Source organism: Procambarus clarkii, chromosome 16 (genome assembly GCF_040958095.1).
Source record: "Procambarus clarkii isolate CNS0578487 chromosome 16, FALCON_Pclarkii_2.0, whole genome shotgun sequence".
In the NCBI taxonomy this organism is placed as follows: Eukaryota; Metazoa; Arthropoda; class Malacostraca; order Decapoda; family Cambaridae; genus Procambarus; species Procambarus clarkii.
In genome coordinates this window covers 1,352,643-1,369,983 of record NC_091165.1, presented here as the reverse complement: position 1 = coordinate 1,369,983, position 17,341 = coordinate 1,352,643, and positions in this window count along the sequence as shown.

Genomic DNA, 17,341 nt, shown 5'->3' with positions numbered 1-17,341 from the left:
ATGACAATGTTGTTTCCAATACAAATGATAAAAATCAATGTGTTTTCATTAAAATTTCCTAAAATGTTCCTGATTTTTCGTTTATATTACCGATGGAAGATGTACACGTAAAACCGCACAAATCCGGCTGAAACGTCGATATATGCAATAAAAACCGAACTTCTCCCCTTTTCAATATCTTACTCAGTATTTCAACGAGAAACAAATAGATGATTGAAAATGAAGTATTTAAGGTTATTATCTAATCAATTATGTGTTTGTATCATTTTTATCGTATATTTAATGAATTAATACCAATAAACTGGAAATTCACAAAAAAGTGGAAAAACAGCAAAATATTGCCTAATTCGATGATATTTTGTTCATATCACATAAAGGAAAAGGGGGATGATAAACGTCAAAATATTACTAAATTCGATGATTTATAGTGCGAAACAAAATGCAAGAAAACTTGCTTAAAATGCAATATTATGCGAAATTCTGTGATTTGAAAGCGAAATCACATATCGTGATTGTACCGATGGAAGATGTACACGTAAAACCGCACAATTCCGGCTGAAACGTCGATATATGCAATAAAAACCGAACTTCTCCCCTTTTCAATATCTTACTCAGTATTTCAACGAGAAACAAATAGATGATTGAAGATGAAGTATTTAAGTTTATTATCTAATCAATTACGTGTTTGCATCATTTTTATCTTATATATAATGAATTAATGACCCTTGAGCCATATTTTGGAGCCAAATTCTGGCTCTCTGCACGTATTTGCAGTTTAAAATTACGACTTTCTACACCGAAAATATGCCAATTACTGAGAGCTACGATGGTTAACATTTTGCCCAATCCCCCCCTGCAGTTTTCAAAATATCTCAAACATCACAAATTGAAAGCTTGAGGCATATTTTGGAGCCAAATTCTGTCTTTCTGCTCGTATTCGCAGTTTAAAATTACGACCTTTTTTTACCGAAAATATGCCAATTACTGAAAGCGGCGATGGATCACATTTTGACCCAACCCCTCCATGCAATTTTTAAAATATCCAAAACATCCCAAATTAGACGCTGGAGCCATATTTTGGAGCCAAATTCTGGCTCTCTGCACGTATTCGCCGTTTGGAATTACGACTTTTTATACCGAAAATATGGCAATTACTTTAAGTGGCGATGGATAACATTTAGCCCACACTTTCCACGCAGTTTTCAAAATATCCTAAAAATCCCAAATTTGACGTTTGGGCCATATTTTAGAGCCAAATTCTGGCTCTCTGCACGTATTCGCAGTTTGAAATTACAAATTTTTATTCCAAAATACGCCAATTTCTTAGAGCGGCAATGGGTCACATTTTGCCCAAACCCCCCTGCGGTTTGCAAAATATCCCAAACATCCCAACTCAACCCTTGAGCCATATTTTGGAGCCAAAATTTTTGCTTTCTGCACGTATTCGCAGTTTCATATTACAACTTTTTATACCGAAAATATGCCAATAACTGAATTCGGTGATGGATCACATTTTTCCCAAACCCTCCCTGCAGTTTTCAAAATATCCGAAACATCCCAAATTCGACCCTTGAGCCATATTTTGGAACCAAATTCTGGCTCTCTGCACATATTCGCAGTTTGAAACTACGAATTTTTATACCAAAAGTATGCCAATTACTGAGAGCGGCGATAGGTCACATTTTGCACAATCCCCGCCTGCAGTTTTCAAAATATCCCAAACATCCCAAATTCGACGGTTGACCCATATTTTGGAGCCAAATTCTGGCTCTCTGCAAGTATTCGCAGTTCAAAATCACGACTTTTTATACCGACTATATGCCAATTACTGAGAGCAGCGATGGGTCACATTTTGCCCAAACCCTCCCTGCAGTTTTTAAAATCTCCCAAACATCCCAAATTCGACCCTTGAGCAATATTTTGGAGCCAAATTCAGGCTTTCTGCATGTATTCGCAGTTTGAAATTACGAATTTTTATACCGAAAATATGCCAATTACTGAAAGCGGCGAAGGATCACATTTTGCCCAAACCCTCCCTGTAGTTTTCAAAATATCCCAAGTATCCCAATTTCGACCCTTCAGCCATATTTTTTAACCAAATTCTTGCTCTCTGCACATATTACAAGTTTAAAATTACGACATTTTATACCGAAAATATGCCAATTACCTAGAGCGGCGATGGGTCACATTTTGCCCCCCCCCCCACAGCAGTTTTCAAAATATCCCAAACTTCCCAAATTCGACACTTGAGCCATATTTCGGAGCCAAATTCTAGCTCTCTGCACGGATTCGCAGTTTGAAAATACGAATTTTATTACGAAAATAAGCCAATTACTGTGAGAGGAGATGAGTCACATTTTGCCCAAACCCAGCCTGCAGTTTTCAAAACTTCCCAAACTTCTCAAATTCGACGCTTGAGCCATATTTGGGAGCCAAATTCTAGCTCTCTGCACATATTCGCAGTTTAAAAATTACGACTTTTTATACCAAAAATATGCCAATTACTGAGAGCTGTGATGGGTCACATATTGCCCAAACCCCCCTGTAGTTTTCAAAATATCTCAAACATCCCAAATTCGACCCTTGAGCCATATTTTGGAGCCAAATTATGGCTCTGTGCATGTATCCCTCCCCCTATTCCCCCCCTAGTGTTATCCCCCCCCCTCTCCATCCCATCAAACAGAGAAAATGGCGGCGAAAACGCTTTATTTACCCAGCCAAACCGTTCACCTCATTTGGACATACAACAGTAAATATTAATTATTACACCCGTTTAAACATTCACATGTCAGTCAGTTAGCCTAAATTCTCCTATATTCATTCATACATGACACTGCAATTATTGCAATTGTTTATAAATAGACACTAACTAACCCTGCTTGCTCCAAGGTATAAATACAGGTGCCAAATTTTTTTCAGAAGGCAACTCCAGCTTGGCTTAGTCGGATGGAACATGTTCCTAATCCGGATAGACCTGCGTTCGAGCCTGTCGCAACGGATGCAATTACAGGGCACAGATAGATTTCTGTGATGTCCTCTCCTGTAGGAGCATCAGTTTCGATAGATTCTCTGGATAGCCGAAGATTGATTGACTGCTCCCTTGGAATGTGGGGAAGGGTTGAAATCCGGGGGCCCACGGACGGATACCTGGATGCACTGACCTCGGGCAGGTCTTTCAATTCACCTGGATTTCAGGTGGGGAGAAGGGAGGCAATTTGGGTCGACACAAATGGCTTCCTGGTCCCAGAACTCCATGGATACACGTGTCTGTGTATCCTTGGATACATGTCCGTGTATCACAGACAAGCATAGATAGTCACACGGGTTGATCACACGGATACATTTCCGTGTGATCCGTGAATAAGTGTGATTCGGGATTCGAACCTAGGTAGGTGGGAATAAGGATATGGGAGGCAATTTGAGGGGACACAAATGGCTTCCTGGACCCCAGAACCCCCATGGATAACCCAAAACATTACGGTTACGTTTAATCAATAATTACTTAATTAATTAATTATCAATTAATAATTAATTAATAATCAAATAATTTAATAACCATTGTGGTTAATCCCATAAGATAAGATACACGGAAATCCCTAAGATACACGGATAGGTTCGTGTCACAGGTAACAGGGGGACGGAAGGGAGGGAGGAAGAGAGGGAGGGAGGGAGGAAGGGAGAGAGGGAGGGTATTTCAATTATCAGTTTATTAATTACAATTAAATCAATATAAATTAATTTAACTCAATTTAATTTAAGTTAGAAATTAAGATTTGATTAATTAAGATTAGTCTTAATTTAAATGAGTTTAAATCTAGGGAGGGAAGGAGGGAGGTTTATTTTCTGTTGTTAAGTTAGCGTAGGTTTCATTAGTATTGCGTAGTATCATTAGGTTTAACCAACCTAACCAACCTAAACTAACCTAACCTTACCTAATATAACCAACCCTTTTTAAAGTTCATAAACCTTTATACGCTATTAATACGCTATATTAAAGAAAATTATTTAAAAAAATAGACTATAATAAATAAATTTAAAATTGTTCCTTAACTTGTTCCTTATTCCTCCCTTTATAGGGAGGGAGGGAGGGAGGGAGGGAGGGACGAAGGGAGAGAGGGAGGGTATTTCAATTATCAGTTTTATTAATTACAATTAAATCATTTTAAATTAATTTAACTCAATTTAATTTAAGTTAGAAATTTATCTAAGAAGAAGTCTTAATTTTAATTTTAATTAAGTTAGAAGTCTTAATTTAAAAGAGTTTAAATCTAGGGAGGGAAGGAGGGAGGTTTATTTTCTGTTGTTAGGTTAGCGTAGGTTTTATTAGTATTGTGTAGTATCATTAGGTTTAACCAACCTAACCAACCTAAACTAACCTAACCTTACCTAATATAACAAACCTTTTTAAAGTTCATAAACCTTTATAAACATTAATGTAAACTATATTAAAGAAAATTATTTAAAAAAATAGACTATATTAAATAAATTTAAAATTGTTCCTTAACTTGTTCCTTGTTCCTCCCTTTATACACCTTTGGTAACTATAGGTTAAAAATAATAAAGTCATTAATTCCATTAGGCAGTTTTAGGTTAGTTTAGGTTACAGGTTAGGTTAGGTTTAGGTTTAGGTTAGGTTGGGAAATAAGTCAGTGCTTTAAACAACCAACGGCTAAAAGGACAGACTCCAAGATTAATGCTCTATCTTGCTGGATCGAGCATTAATGTGCATTAAATTATTAATTTAAATTAAATTATTAAATTTTTAAATTATTAGCAATAAAGCATGAATTGGATCTATTTGTGTACTCACACATAGGTGAGTACACATAAATGAATAACTTGCTCCTTTTCGTCTCACAATCGGGGATTCAAGGGTTCGAATCCCGGTCGGACAGGGTTGTAATTGTTGGTAGCGTTTCCTTTCACCCAATGCCTTTATTCACCTAGAAGTAAATAGTGAGTTACTTGCATCCTTGTGAGTGAGTGAGGGTTAGTCACTAGTTGGACCTTGTGGAATAGGTGTTATAAGCCTAACATATGTATATATATATAAACTGCTTGTTCCACGACTCAGTGATTTTACATGTGTTGACTAAATGATGCCTAAGAGAGCATATATAAGACCTAAAATTTGGAAACTTTAGATTACTTTTACTTTTAAATTATTTGAATTTATGCCAAGGCCATTTATGTTTTAAAGAGATTTGCTTAGGTTCTTTAATTACCGGTAGGTTGGTGGCATTTGCATGCAATTTGTGCGAGATCAATAGCATCCCAACATTTCCATTTTAGAGAAACACTCCATTTGTTGTTGGTTTGACTAAATAGTTGCTATAAGCACTATCATTAATGGAGAAATGGCTGGTATGTGTGAGAAAACTCCATTATGCAGTTTTAGGTTAGTTTGGGTTACAGGTTAGGTTAGGTTTTAGGTTACGGTGTTCAGGTTTGATTAGGTGACAGGTTGATGATTAGATGACACTTACAAACCTTTGAGTGTGTGTGTGTGTGTGTGTGTGTGTGTGTGTGTGTGTGTGTGTGTGTGTGTGTGGGTGTGTGTGTGTGTGTGTGTGTGTGTGTGTGTGTGTGTGTGTGTGTGTGTGTGTAAGAATGTCGCACATTGAAATGTGTAAATGTGATTATAATAGTTTTTACCGTCTGTGAAGAAAATGTCTGTAATCATTTGTCATTCCATTTTCTTTCAGCCTGCCTGCTTGCCTGCCTGCCTGCCTGCCAGACAAAATATCAACAAAATATCATCGAATTAGGCAATATTTTGCTGTTTTTCCACGTTTTTGTGAATTTCCACTTTATTGGTATTAATTCATTAAATATACGATAAAAATGATACAAACACATAATTGATTAGATAATAACCTTAAATACTTCATTTTCAATTATCTATTTGTTTCTCGTTGAAATACTGAGTAAGATATTGAAAACGGGAGAAGTTCGGTTTTTATTGCATATATCGACGTTTCAGCCGGAATAGAACGGTTTTACATGTATATCTTCCATCGGTAATATAAACGAAAAATCAGGAACATTTTACTTAATTCTAATGAAAACACATTGATTTTTATCATTTGTATTGGAAACAACATTCTCATATGTCTTTTCTTGGATCTAAATAATTCTAAACCTCGCTCTATGATTCGAAGTTAAAATCCTCAAATTTTACATTATATTGACTTTTTTCACGTTTTTCATGTAGTTTGATATTACGTAAATATATTCATTTTTACCAATATTTCGAACTATTTCATGTAGTGTCAGGATATGTGATTTGGACCTCACATCTCAAATTTTCGCAGAATATTGCATTTAAGCAAGTTTTCTTGTATTTTGTTTCGTACTAAACATCATCGAATTTAGCAATATTTTGACGTTTATCATTCCCCTTTTCCTTTATGTGATTTAAACAAAATATCTTCGAATTAGGCAATATTTTGCTGTTTTTCCACGTTTTTGTGAATTTTCAGTTTATTGGTATTAATTCAATAAATATACGATAAAAATGATGCAAACACGTAATTGATTAAAAAATAAACTTAAATACTTCATCTTCAATCATCTATTTGTTTCTCGTTGAAATCCTGAGTAAGATATTCAAAAGGGGAGAAATTCGGTTTTTATTGCATATATCGACACTTCAGCTGGAAATGTGCGGTTTTACGTGTACATCTTCTATCGGTAATATAAACGGAAAATCAGGAACATTTTAGTTAATTCTAATGTAAACACATTGAATTTTATCATTTGTATTGGAAACAACATTGTCATATGTCTTTTCTTGGATCTAAATAATACGAAACCTCGCTCTACGATTCGAAGTTAAAATCCTCAAATTTGGAATAATATTGACTTTTTTCACGTTTTTCATGTAGTTTGATATTACGTAAATATATTCATTTTTACCAACATTTCGAAACTATTTCATGTAGTATCACGATATGTGATTTGGCCTTCATATCTCAGATTTTCGCATAATATTGCATTTTGAGCATGTTTTCTTGCATTTTGATTCGTACTAAACATCATCGAATTTAGCAATATTTTGACGTTTATCATTCCCTTTTCCTTTATGTGATTTAAACAAAATATCACCGAATTAGGCAATATTTTGCCGTTTTTTAACGGTTTTGTGAATTTTCAGTTTATTGTTATTAATACATTAAATATACGATAAAAATTATGCAAACACGTAATTGATTAGAAATTAATCTTAAATACCTCATTTTCAATCAACTATTTGTTTCTCGTTAAAATACTGAGTAAAATATTGAAAAGGGGAGAAGTTCGGTTTTTATTGCATATATCGACGTTTCAGCCGGAATTGTGCGGTTTTACGTATACATTTTCGATCGGTAATATAAAGGGAAAATCAAGAACATTTTAGTTCATTCTAATGAAAACACATTGATTTTTATCATTTGTATTGGAAACAACATTGTCATATGTCTTTTCTTGGATCTAAATAATACGAAACCTCGCTTTATGATTCGAAGTTAAAATCCTTAAAATTGGTTTAATAGAGACTTTTTTTTACGTTTTTCAAGTTGTTTGATATTACGTAAATATTTTCATTTTTACCATAATTTCGATACTTTTTCACGTAGTAGCACGATATGTGATTTCGCCTTCAAATCTCAGAATTTCGCATAATATTGCATTTTAAGCAAGTTTTCTTCCTTTTGTTTCGTATTATAATCATCGAACTTAATAATATTTTGACGTTTATCATCCCCCTTTTCCTTTATGTGATATAAACAAAATATCATCGAATGAGGCAATATTTTGCTGTTTTTCCACATTTTTGTGAATTTCCAGTTTATTGTTATTAATTCATTAAATATACGATAAAAATGATACAAACACATAATTGATTAGATAATAACCTTAAATACTTCATTTTCAATCATCTATTTGTTTCTCGTTGAAATACTGAGTAAGATATTGAAAAGGGGAGAAGCTCGCTTTTTATTCCATATATCGACGTTTCAGCCGGAATAGAGCGGTTTTACGTGTACATCTTCCACCGGCAATATAAACGAAAAATCAGGAACATTTTAGTTAATTCTAATGAAAACACATTGATTTTTATCATTTGTATTTTAAACAACATTGTCATATGTCTTTTCTTGGATCTAAATAATACGAAACCTCGCTCTATGATTCGAAGTTAAAATTCTCAAATTTTACATAATATTGACTTTTTTAACGTTTTTCATGTAGTTTGATATTACGTAAATATATTCATTTTTACCAATATTTCGATACTATTTCATGTAGTGTCAGGATATGTGATTTGGCTCTCATATCTCAAACTTTCGCAGAATATTGCATTTAAGCAAGTTTTCTTGTATTTTGTTTCGTACTAAACATCATCGAATTTAGCAATATTTTGACGTTAATCATCCCCCTTTTCCTTTATGTGATTTAAACAAAATATCATCGAACTAGGCAATATTTTGCCGTTTTTCAACGGTTTTGTGAATTTTCAGTTTATTGTTATTAATACATTAAATATACGATAAAAATGATGCAAACACGTAATTGATTAGAAATTAATCTTAAATACCTCATTTTCAATCAACTATTTGTTTCTCGTTGAAATACTGAATAAGATTTTGAAAAGGGGAGAAGTTTGGTTTTTATTGCATATATCGACGTTTCAGCCGGAATTGTGCGGTTTTACGTGTACATTTTCCATCGGCAATATAAACGGAAAATCAGGAACATTTTAGTTCATTCTAATGAAAACACATTGATTTTTATCATTTGTATTGGAAACAACATTGTCATATGTCTTTTCTTGGATCTGAATAATACGAAACCTCGCTTTATGATTCGAAGTTAAAATCCCTAAATTTGGTTTAATAGTGACTTTTTTTACGTTTTTCATGTTGTTTGATATTACGTAAATATTTTAATTTTTACCAAAATTTCGATACTTTTTCATGTAGTATCACGATATGTGATTTCGCCTTGAAATCCCAGAATTTCGCATAATATTGCATTTTAAGAAAGTTTCTTGCATTTTGTTTCGTACTATATACCATCGAATTTAGTAATATTTTGACGTTTATCATCCCCCTTTTCCTTTATGTGATATAAACAAAATATCATCGAATTAGGCAATATTTTGATGTTTTTCCACGTTTTTGTGAATTTCCAGTTTATTGTTATTAATTTATTAAATATACGATAAAAATGATGCAAACACGTAATTGATTATATAATAAACTTAAATACTTCATCTTCAATCATTTATTTGTTTCTCGTTGAAATACTGAGTAAGATATTGAAAAGGGGAGAAATTCGGTTTTTATTGCATATATCGACGTTTCAGCTGGAATTGTGCGGTTTTACGTGTACATCTTCTATCGGTAATATAAACGAAAAATCAGGAACATTTTAGTTAATTTTAATGAAAACACATTGAATTTTATCATTTGTATTGGAAACAACATTGTCATATGTCATTTCTTGTATCTAAATAATACGAAACCTCGCTCTACGATTCGAAGTTAAAATCCTCAAATTTGGAATAATATTGATTTTTTCACGTTTTTCATGTAGTTTGTTATTACGTAAATATATTCATTTTTTACCAATATTTCGAAACTATTTCATGTAGTATCACGATATGTGATTTGGCCTTCATATCTCAGATTTTCGAATAATATTGCATTTTAAGCAAGTTTTCTTGCATTTTGTTTCGTTCTAAACATCATCGAATTTAGTAATATTTTGACGTTTATCATCCCCTTTTCCTTTATGTGATTTAAACAAAATATCATCGAATTAGGCAATATTTTGCCGTTTTTCAACGGTTTTGTGAATTTTCAGTTTATTGTTATTAATACATTAAATATACGATAAAAATGATGCAAACACGTAATTGATTAGAAATTAATCTTAAATATCTCATTTTCAATCAACTATTTGTTTCTCGTTGAAATACTGAGTAAGATATTGAAAAGGGGAGAAGTTCGGTTCTTATTGCATATATCGACATTTCAGCCGGAATTGTGCGGTTTTACGTGTACATTTTCCATCGGTAATATAAACGGAAATTCAGGAACATTTTAGTTCAATCTAATGAAAACACATTGATTTTTATCATTTGTATTGAAAACAACATTGTTATATGTCTTTTCTTGGATCTGAATAATACGAAACCTCGCTTTATGATTCGAAGTTAAAATCCTTAAATTTGGTTTAATAGTGACTTTTTTTACGTTTTTCATGTTGTTTGATATTACGTAAATATTTTCATTTTTACCATAATTTCGATACGTTTTCACGTAGTAGCACGATATGTGATTTCGCCTTCAAATCTCAGAATTTCGCATAATATTGCATTTTAAGCAAGTTTTCTTCCTTTTGTTTCGTACTATAAATCATCGAATTTAGTAATATTTTGACGTTAATCATCCCCCTTTTCCTTTATGTGATATAAAAAAAATATCATCGAATTAGGCAATATTTTGCTGTTTTTCCACGTTTTTGTGAATTTCCAGTTTATTCGTATTAATTCATTAAATATACGATAAAAATGATACAAACACCTAATTGATTAGATAATAACCTTAAATACTTCATCTTCAATCATCTATTTGTTTCTCGTTGAAATACTGAGTAAGATATTGAAAAGGGGAAAAATTCGGTTTTTATTGCATATATCGACGCTTCAGCTGGAAATGTGCGGTTTTACGTGTACATCTTCTATCGGTAATATAAACGGAAAATCAGGAACATTTTAGTTAATTCTAATGAAAACACATTGAATTTTATCATTTGTATTGGAAACAACATTGTCATATGTCTTTTCTTGGATCTAAATAACACGAAACCTCGCTCTACGATTCGAAGTTAAAATCCTCAAATTTGGAATAATATTGACTTTTTTCACGTTTTTCATGTAGTTTGATATTACATATATATATTCATTTTTACCAATATTTCGATACTATTGCCACTGCATCCCTCAAGAGAGGGATGCAGTGGCCCAAGAGAGAGATGCAAAGGCTGAAGAGAGGGATGCAGAGGCTCATGAGAGAGATGCAGGACTTCAAGAGAGGGATGCAGAGGCTCAAGAGAGTGATGCAGAGGATCAAGAGAGTGATGCAGAGGCTCAAGAGAGTGATGCAGAGGCTCAAGAGAGTGATGCAGAGGATCAAGAGAGTGATGCAGAAGCTTGAGAGAGTGATGCAGTGGCCTCAAGAGAGGGATTCAGAGGATTAAGAGAGTGATACAGAGGCGGAAGAGAGTGTTGCAGAGGCTCAAGAGAGGGATGCAGAGGCTCTAGAGATTGATGCAGAGACTCAAGAGAGTTATGCAGAGGCTCAAGAGAGTGATGCGGAGGCTTACGAGAGAGATGCAGATGATCAAGAGAAGGATGCAGAGGCTTAAGGGAGTGATGCAGAGGCTGAAGAGAGTGTTGCAGAGGCTTAAGAGAGGGATGCAGAGGCTCAAGAGAGTGATGTAGAGGCTCAAGAGAGTTAAGCAGAGGCTCAAGAGAGTGATGCAGAGGCTTAAGAGAGGGATGCAGAGGCTCAAGAGAGGGATGCAGAAGCTCAATAGAGTGATGCAGTGGATCACGAGAATAATGCAGAGGCTCAAGAGAGGGATGCAGAGGCTAAAGTGAGTGATGCAGAGGCACAAGAGAAAGATGCAGAGGCACTTGAGAGTGATGCAGAGGCTCAAGAGAGGGATGCAGAGGCTCAAGAGAATGATGTAGAGGTTTAGGAGAGGGATGCAGAGGCTCAAGAGAATGATGCAGAGGCTCAGGAGAGTGATGCAGAGGATCAAGAGAATGATGTAGAGGCTTAAGAGAGGGATGCAGAGGCTTAAGAGAGGGATGCAGAGGCTCAAGAGAGTGATGCAGAAGCTCAAAAGAGTGATGCAGAGGCTTAGGAGAATGATGCAGAGGCTCAAGAGAGGGATGCAGAGGCTGAGGAGAGTGATGCAGAGGCTTAAGTGAGTGATGCAGAGGCTTAAGAGAGGGATGCAGAGGCTCAAGAGCGTGATGCAGATTATGAAGAGAGAGATGCAGAGGCTTAAGAGAGTGATGCAAAGGCTCAAGAGAGTGATGCAGAGGCTCAAGAGAATGATATAGAGGCTGAAGAGAGTGATGCAGAGGCTCAAGAGAGTGATGCAGAGGATGAAGAGAGGGATGCAGAGGCTTAAGAGAGTGATGCAGAGACTCAAGAGAGTGATGCAGAGGCTCAAGAGAGTGATGCAGAAGCTTAAGAGAGGGATGCAGAGGCTCAAGGGAGTGATGCAGATGCTGAAGAGAGAGATACAAAGGCTTAAGAGAGTGATGCAGAGGCTTAAGAGAGGGTTGGAGAAGCTCAAGAGAGGGATGTAGAGGCCCAAGAGAGGGATGCAGAGGCTCAAGAGAGGGATGCAGAGGCTCAAGTGAGGGATGCAGAGGCACAAGAGAGGGATGCAGAGGCTCTTGAGAGTGATGCAGAGGCTCAGGAGAGAGGGATGCAGAGGCTCAAGAGAGGGATGCAGAGGCTCATGAGAGGGATGAAGGAATTCAAGAGAGGGATGCAGAGGCTCAAGAGAGTGATTCAGAGGCTTCCGAGAGTAATGCAGAGGCTTAGGAGAGTGATGCAGAGGCTTAAAAGAAGGATGCAGGGGCTCAAGAGAGTGACGCAGAGGCTCAAGAGAGTGATGCAGAGGCTCAAGAGAGGGATGCAGGGGCTCAAGAGAGAGAGATGCAGAGGCTCAAGTGAGGGATGCAGAGGCAGAAGAGAGGAATTCATAGGCTCTTGAGAGTGATGCAGAGGCTCAAGAGAGTGATGCAGAGGCTTAAGAGAGTGACGCAAAGGCTCAGGAGAGGGATGCAGAGGCTCATGAGAGGGATGCAGGAGTTCAAGAGAGTGATGCAGAGGCTCAAGAAAGGGATGCAGAGGCTTAAGAAAGTGATGCAGAGGCTCAAAGAAGGGATTCAGAGGCTTACAAGAGTGCTGCAGGGGCTCAACAGAGAGATGCAGAGGCTCAAGTGAGGGATGCAGAGGCACAAGAGAGGGATTCATAGGCTCTTGAGAGTGACGCAGAGGCTCAAGAGAGTGATGCAGAGGCTTAAGAGAGTGATGCAAAGGCTCAGGAGAGGGATCCAGAGGCTCATGAGAGGGATGCAGGAGTTCAAGAGAGTGATGCAGAGGCTCAAGAAAGGGATGCAGAACCTTAAGAAAGTGTTGCAGAGGCTCCAAAAAGGGATGCAGAGGCTTACGAGAGTGCTGCAGAGAGTGTTGCAGAGCCTTAAGAGAGGGATGCAGAGGCTCAAGAGAGTGATGCAAAGGCTAAAGAGAGTGATGCAGAGGCTGAAGAGAGTGTTGCAGAGGCTTAAGAGAGGGATGCAGAGGCTCAAGAGAGTGATGCAAAGGCTCAAGAGAGTGATGCAGAGGCTTAAGAGATCGACGTTTCAGCCGGAATAGAGCGGTTTTACGTGTCCATCTTCCAACGGTAATATAAACGGAAAATCAGGAACATTTTAGTTAATTCTAATGAAAACACATTTATTTTTATCATTTGTATTGGAAACAACATTGTCATATGTCTTTTCTTGGATCTAAATGATACGAAACCTCGCTTTATGATTCGAAGTTAAAATCCACAAATTTGGAATAATAGTAACTAATAGCAAAATAGCAACTATTTAGTCAAACCAACAACACATGGAGTGTTTCTCCAAAATGGAAATGTTGGGATGCTATTGATCTCGCACAAATTTCATGCAAATGCCACCAACCTACCGATAACTAAAGAACCTAAGCAAATCTCTTCAAAGCATATATGACCTTGGCATAAATTCAAATAATTTAAAAGTAAAAATAATCTAAAATGGCCAAATTTTAGGTCTTAGATATGCTCTCTTAGGCATCATTTAGTAAACACATAAAATCACTGAGTCGTGGAACAAGCAGTTTATATATACATATGTTAGGCTTATAACACCTACCCCACAAGGTCCAACTAACAAGGACTAACCCTCACTCACTTACCAGGATGCAAGTAACTCACTATATACTTCTAGGTGAATAGAGGCATTGGGTGAAAGGAAACGCTACCAACAATTACAACCCTGCCCGACCGGGATTCGAACCCTTGAATCCCCGATTGTGAGACGAGAAGGAACATGTCATTCATTTATGTGTACTCACCTATGTGTGAGTACACACATAGATCCAATTTAATGCTTAGCTTTAATGCTAATATTTTAAAAATTTAATAATTTAATTTAATTTAATAATTTAATGCATAATAATTTAATGCTCGATCCAGCAGGATAGAGTATCAATCTTGGAGTCTGTCCTTTTAGCCGTCGGTTGTTTAAAGCATTGACCTTACCTTTTTTACCTTAGCGTATTTTTAACCAACCTAAACCTAAACTTAACATAACCTGTAACTTAAACCTGCCTAATGGAGTTAATGTCCTTATTATTTTTAACCTATAGTTATTAAAGGTTTATAGAGGGAGGAACAAGGAACAAGTTAAGAACCAAGTTTAACTTGTATTTAATATAATTTAATTTTTAAATAATTTTCTTTAATATAGTTTACCTTATTGTTATAAAGGTTTATAAACTTAAAAAAAAGTCGATTATATTAGGTTAGGTTAGTTTAGGTTGGTTTGGTTGGTTAAAAATACGCTAACCTAACAACAGAAAATAAACCTCCCTCCTTCCCTCCCTAGATTTAAACTCATTAAATTTAAAACTTATTAAATTAATTAAATTAATAAATTAAAATTAAGAAATCTTAACTAGATTTTTAGCTCCAATTAAATTGAGTTAAATTAATTTAATTGTAATTAATAAAATTGATGAAATTTAATTATAATTCCCTCTCTCCCTTCCTCCCTCCCTCTCTCTCTTTCTCCCTCCCTTCCGTCCCCCTGTTACCTGTGACACGAACATATCCGTGTATCTTAGGGATTTCCGTATATCTTATGTATGTCCGTGTATCTTATCTTATGGGATTTCGTAACCTTATTATGTTTAGGGTTATCCATGGGGTTCTGGGTCCAGGAAGCCATTTGTGTCCCCTCAAATTGCCTCCCTTATCCTTATCCCCACCCACGAATTCAATCGAATTCGAATCCCGTATCACACGGATTCACGGATCACAGGAAATGTATCCGTGTGATCAATCCGTGTGACTATATATGCTTGTCTGTGATATACGGACATGTATCCAAGGATACACGGACACATGTATCCATGGAGTTCTGGGTCCAGGAAGCCATTTGTGTCGACCTAAATTGCCTTCCTTCTCCCCACCTGAAATCCAGGTGAATTGAAAGACCTGCCCGAGGTCAGTGCATCCAGGTATCCGTCCGTGGGCCCCCGGATTTCAACCCTTCCCCACATTCCAAGGGAGCAGTCAATCAATCTCCGGCTATCCAGAGAATCTATCGAAACTGATGCTCCTACAGGAGAGGACATCACATAATTCTATCTGTGCCCTGTAGTTGCATCCGTTGCGACAGGCTCGAACGCAGGTCTATCCGGATTAAGAACATGTTCTATCCGACTAGGCCACGCTGGAGTTGCCTTCTGAATAAAATTTGGCACCTGTATTTATACCTTGGAGCAAGCAGGGTTAGTTAGTGTCTATTTATAAACAATTGCAATGATTGACATGTGAAATTGTGAGTTTGTGTTGTTAGAAATAAATGGCAGTGTTATTCGATGAGGTTGCAGTCCAGTGAAGCAGTGTCATGACTGAATGAATATAGAAGAATTTAGGCTAACTGACTGACATGTGAATGTTTAAACGGGTGCATTAATTATAATTTAGTGTTGTATGTCCAAATGAGGCGAACGGTTTGGCTGGGTAAATAGAGCGTTATCGCCGCCATTTTATCTGTTTGACGGGGAGGAGGGGGGGGGGGTTGTAACACTGGGATTGGAATGGGGGTAAGGATATGGCGGCCACCGTTGAGGGGAGGTTGTTGGTAGGGGGGGGGGGTCCAAAGGACCCCCGTTAGAGGGGGGAGAGAGTCAACCCAGGTTGACTCCGTGAGTCAACCTGGGTTGGTGTGGGGGGAGGGAATCGAGGGTTGGCAGTTAGGTATTTAAACTTAATTTTTTTGAGATTGGTTATATATGGTGAGGTGTTTAGGAAGGAATAAGAAAAGTGTTTGTGACTGAGTTGAGTATATTAGTTACTGTGATTCATGTTAGAAAGAATGTAGGTGCTGGAAATGTTTAAAGATTTTTTAATGACTTCATTTGATTAATATTGTATGAATTAACGGTAAGTGAACACTGGAGATTGATATTCAACAGCATATTGAGTGGACAAGTTTTAGCAGGCAGGCAGGCAGGCAGGCAGGAAAGCAGGCAGGTTGAAAGAAAATGGAATGACAAATGGTTACAGACATTTTCTTCACAGATGGTAAAAACTATTATAATCACATTTACACATTTCAATGTGCGACATTCTTACACACACACACACACACACACACACACACACACACACACACACACACACACACACACACACACACACACACACACACACACACACACACACACACACACACACACACAGGTTTGTATGTGTCATCTAATCATCAACCTGTCACCTAATCAAACCTGAACACCGTAACCTAAAACCTAACCTAACCTGTAACCCAAACTAACCTAAAACTGCATAATGGAGTTTACTCACACATACCAGCCATTTCTCCATTAATGATAGTGCTTATAGCAACTATTTAGTCAAACCAACAACAAATGGAGTGTTTCTCTAAAATGGAAATGTTGGGATGCTATTGATCTCGCACAAATTGCAAGCAAATGCCACCAACCTACCGGTAATTAAAGAACCTAATCAAATATCTTCAAAACATAAATGGCCTTGGCATAAATTCAAATAATTTAAAAGTAAAAAAAATCTAAAGTGGCCAAATTTTAGGTCTTAGATATGCTCTCTTAGGCATCATTTAGTCAACACATGTAAAATCACTGAGTCGTGGAACAAGCAGTTTATATATATACATATGTTAGGCTTATAACACCTATTCCACAAGGTCCAACTAGTGACTAACCCTCGCTCACTCACAAGGATGCAAGTAACTCACTATTTATTTCTAGGTGAATAAAGGCATTGGGTGAAAAGAAACGCTACCAACAATCCCCGATTGTGAGACGAGAAGGAACAAGTTATTCATTTATGTGTACTCACCTATGTGTGAGTACACAAATAGATCCAATTCATGCTTTAATGCCAATAATTTAAAAATTTAATAATTTAATTTAAATTAATAATTTATTCATTTTTAATATATTCAATTTTACCATAATTTCGATAC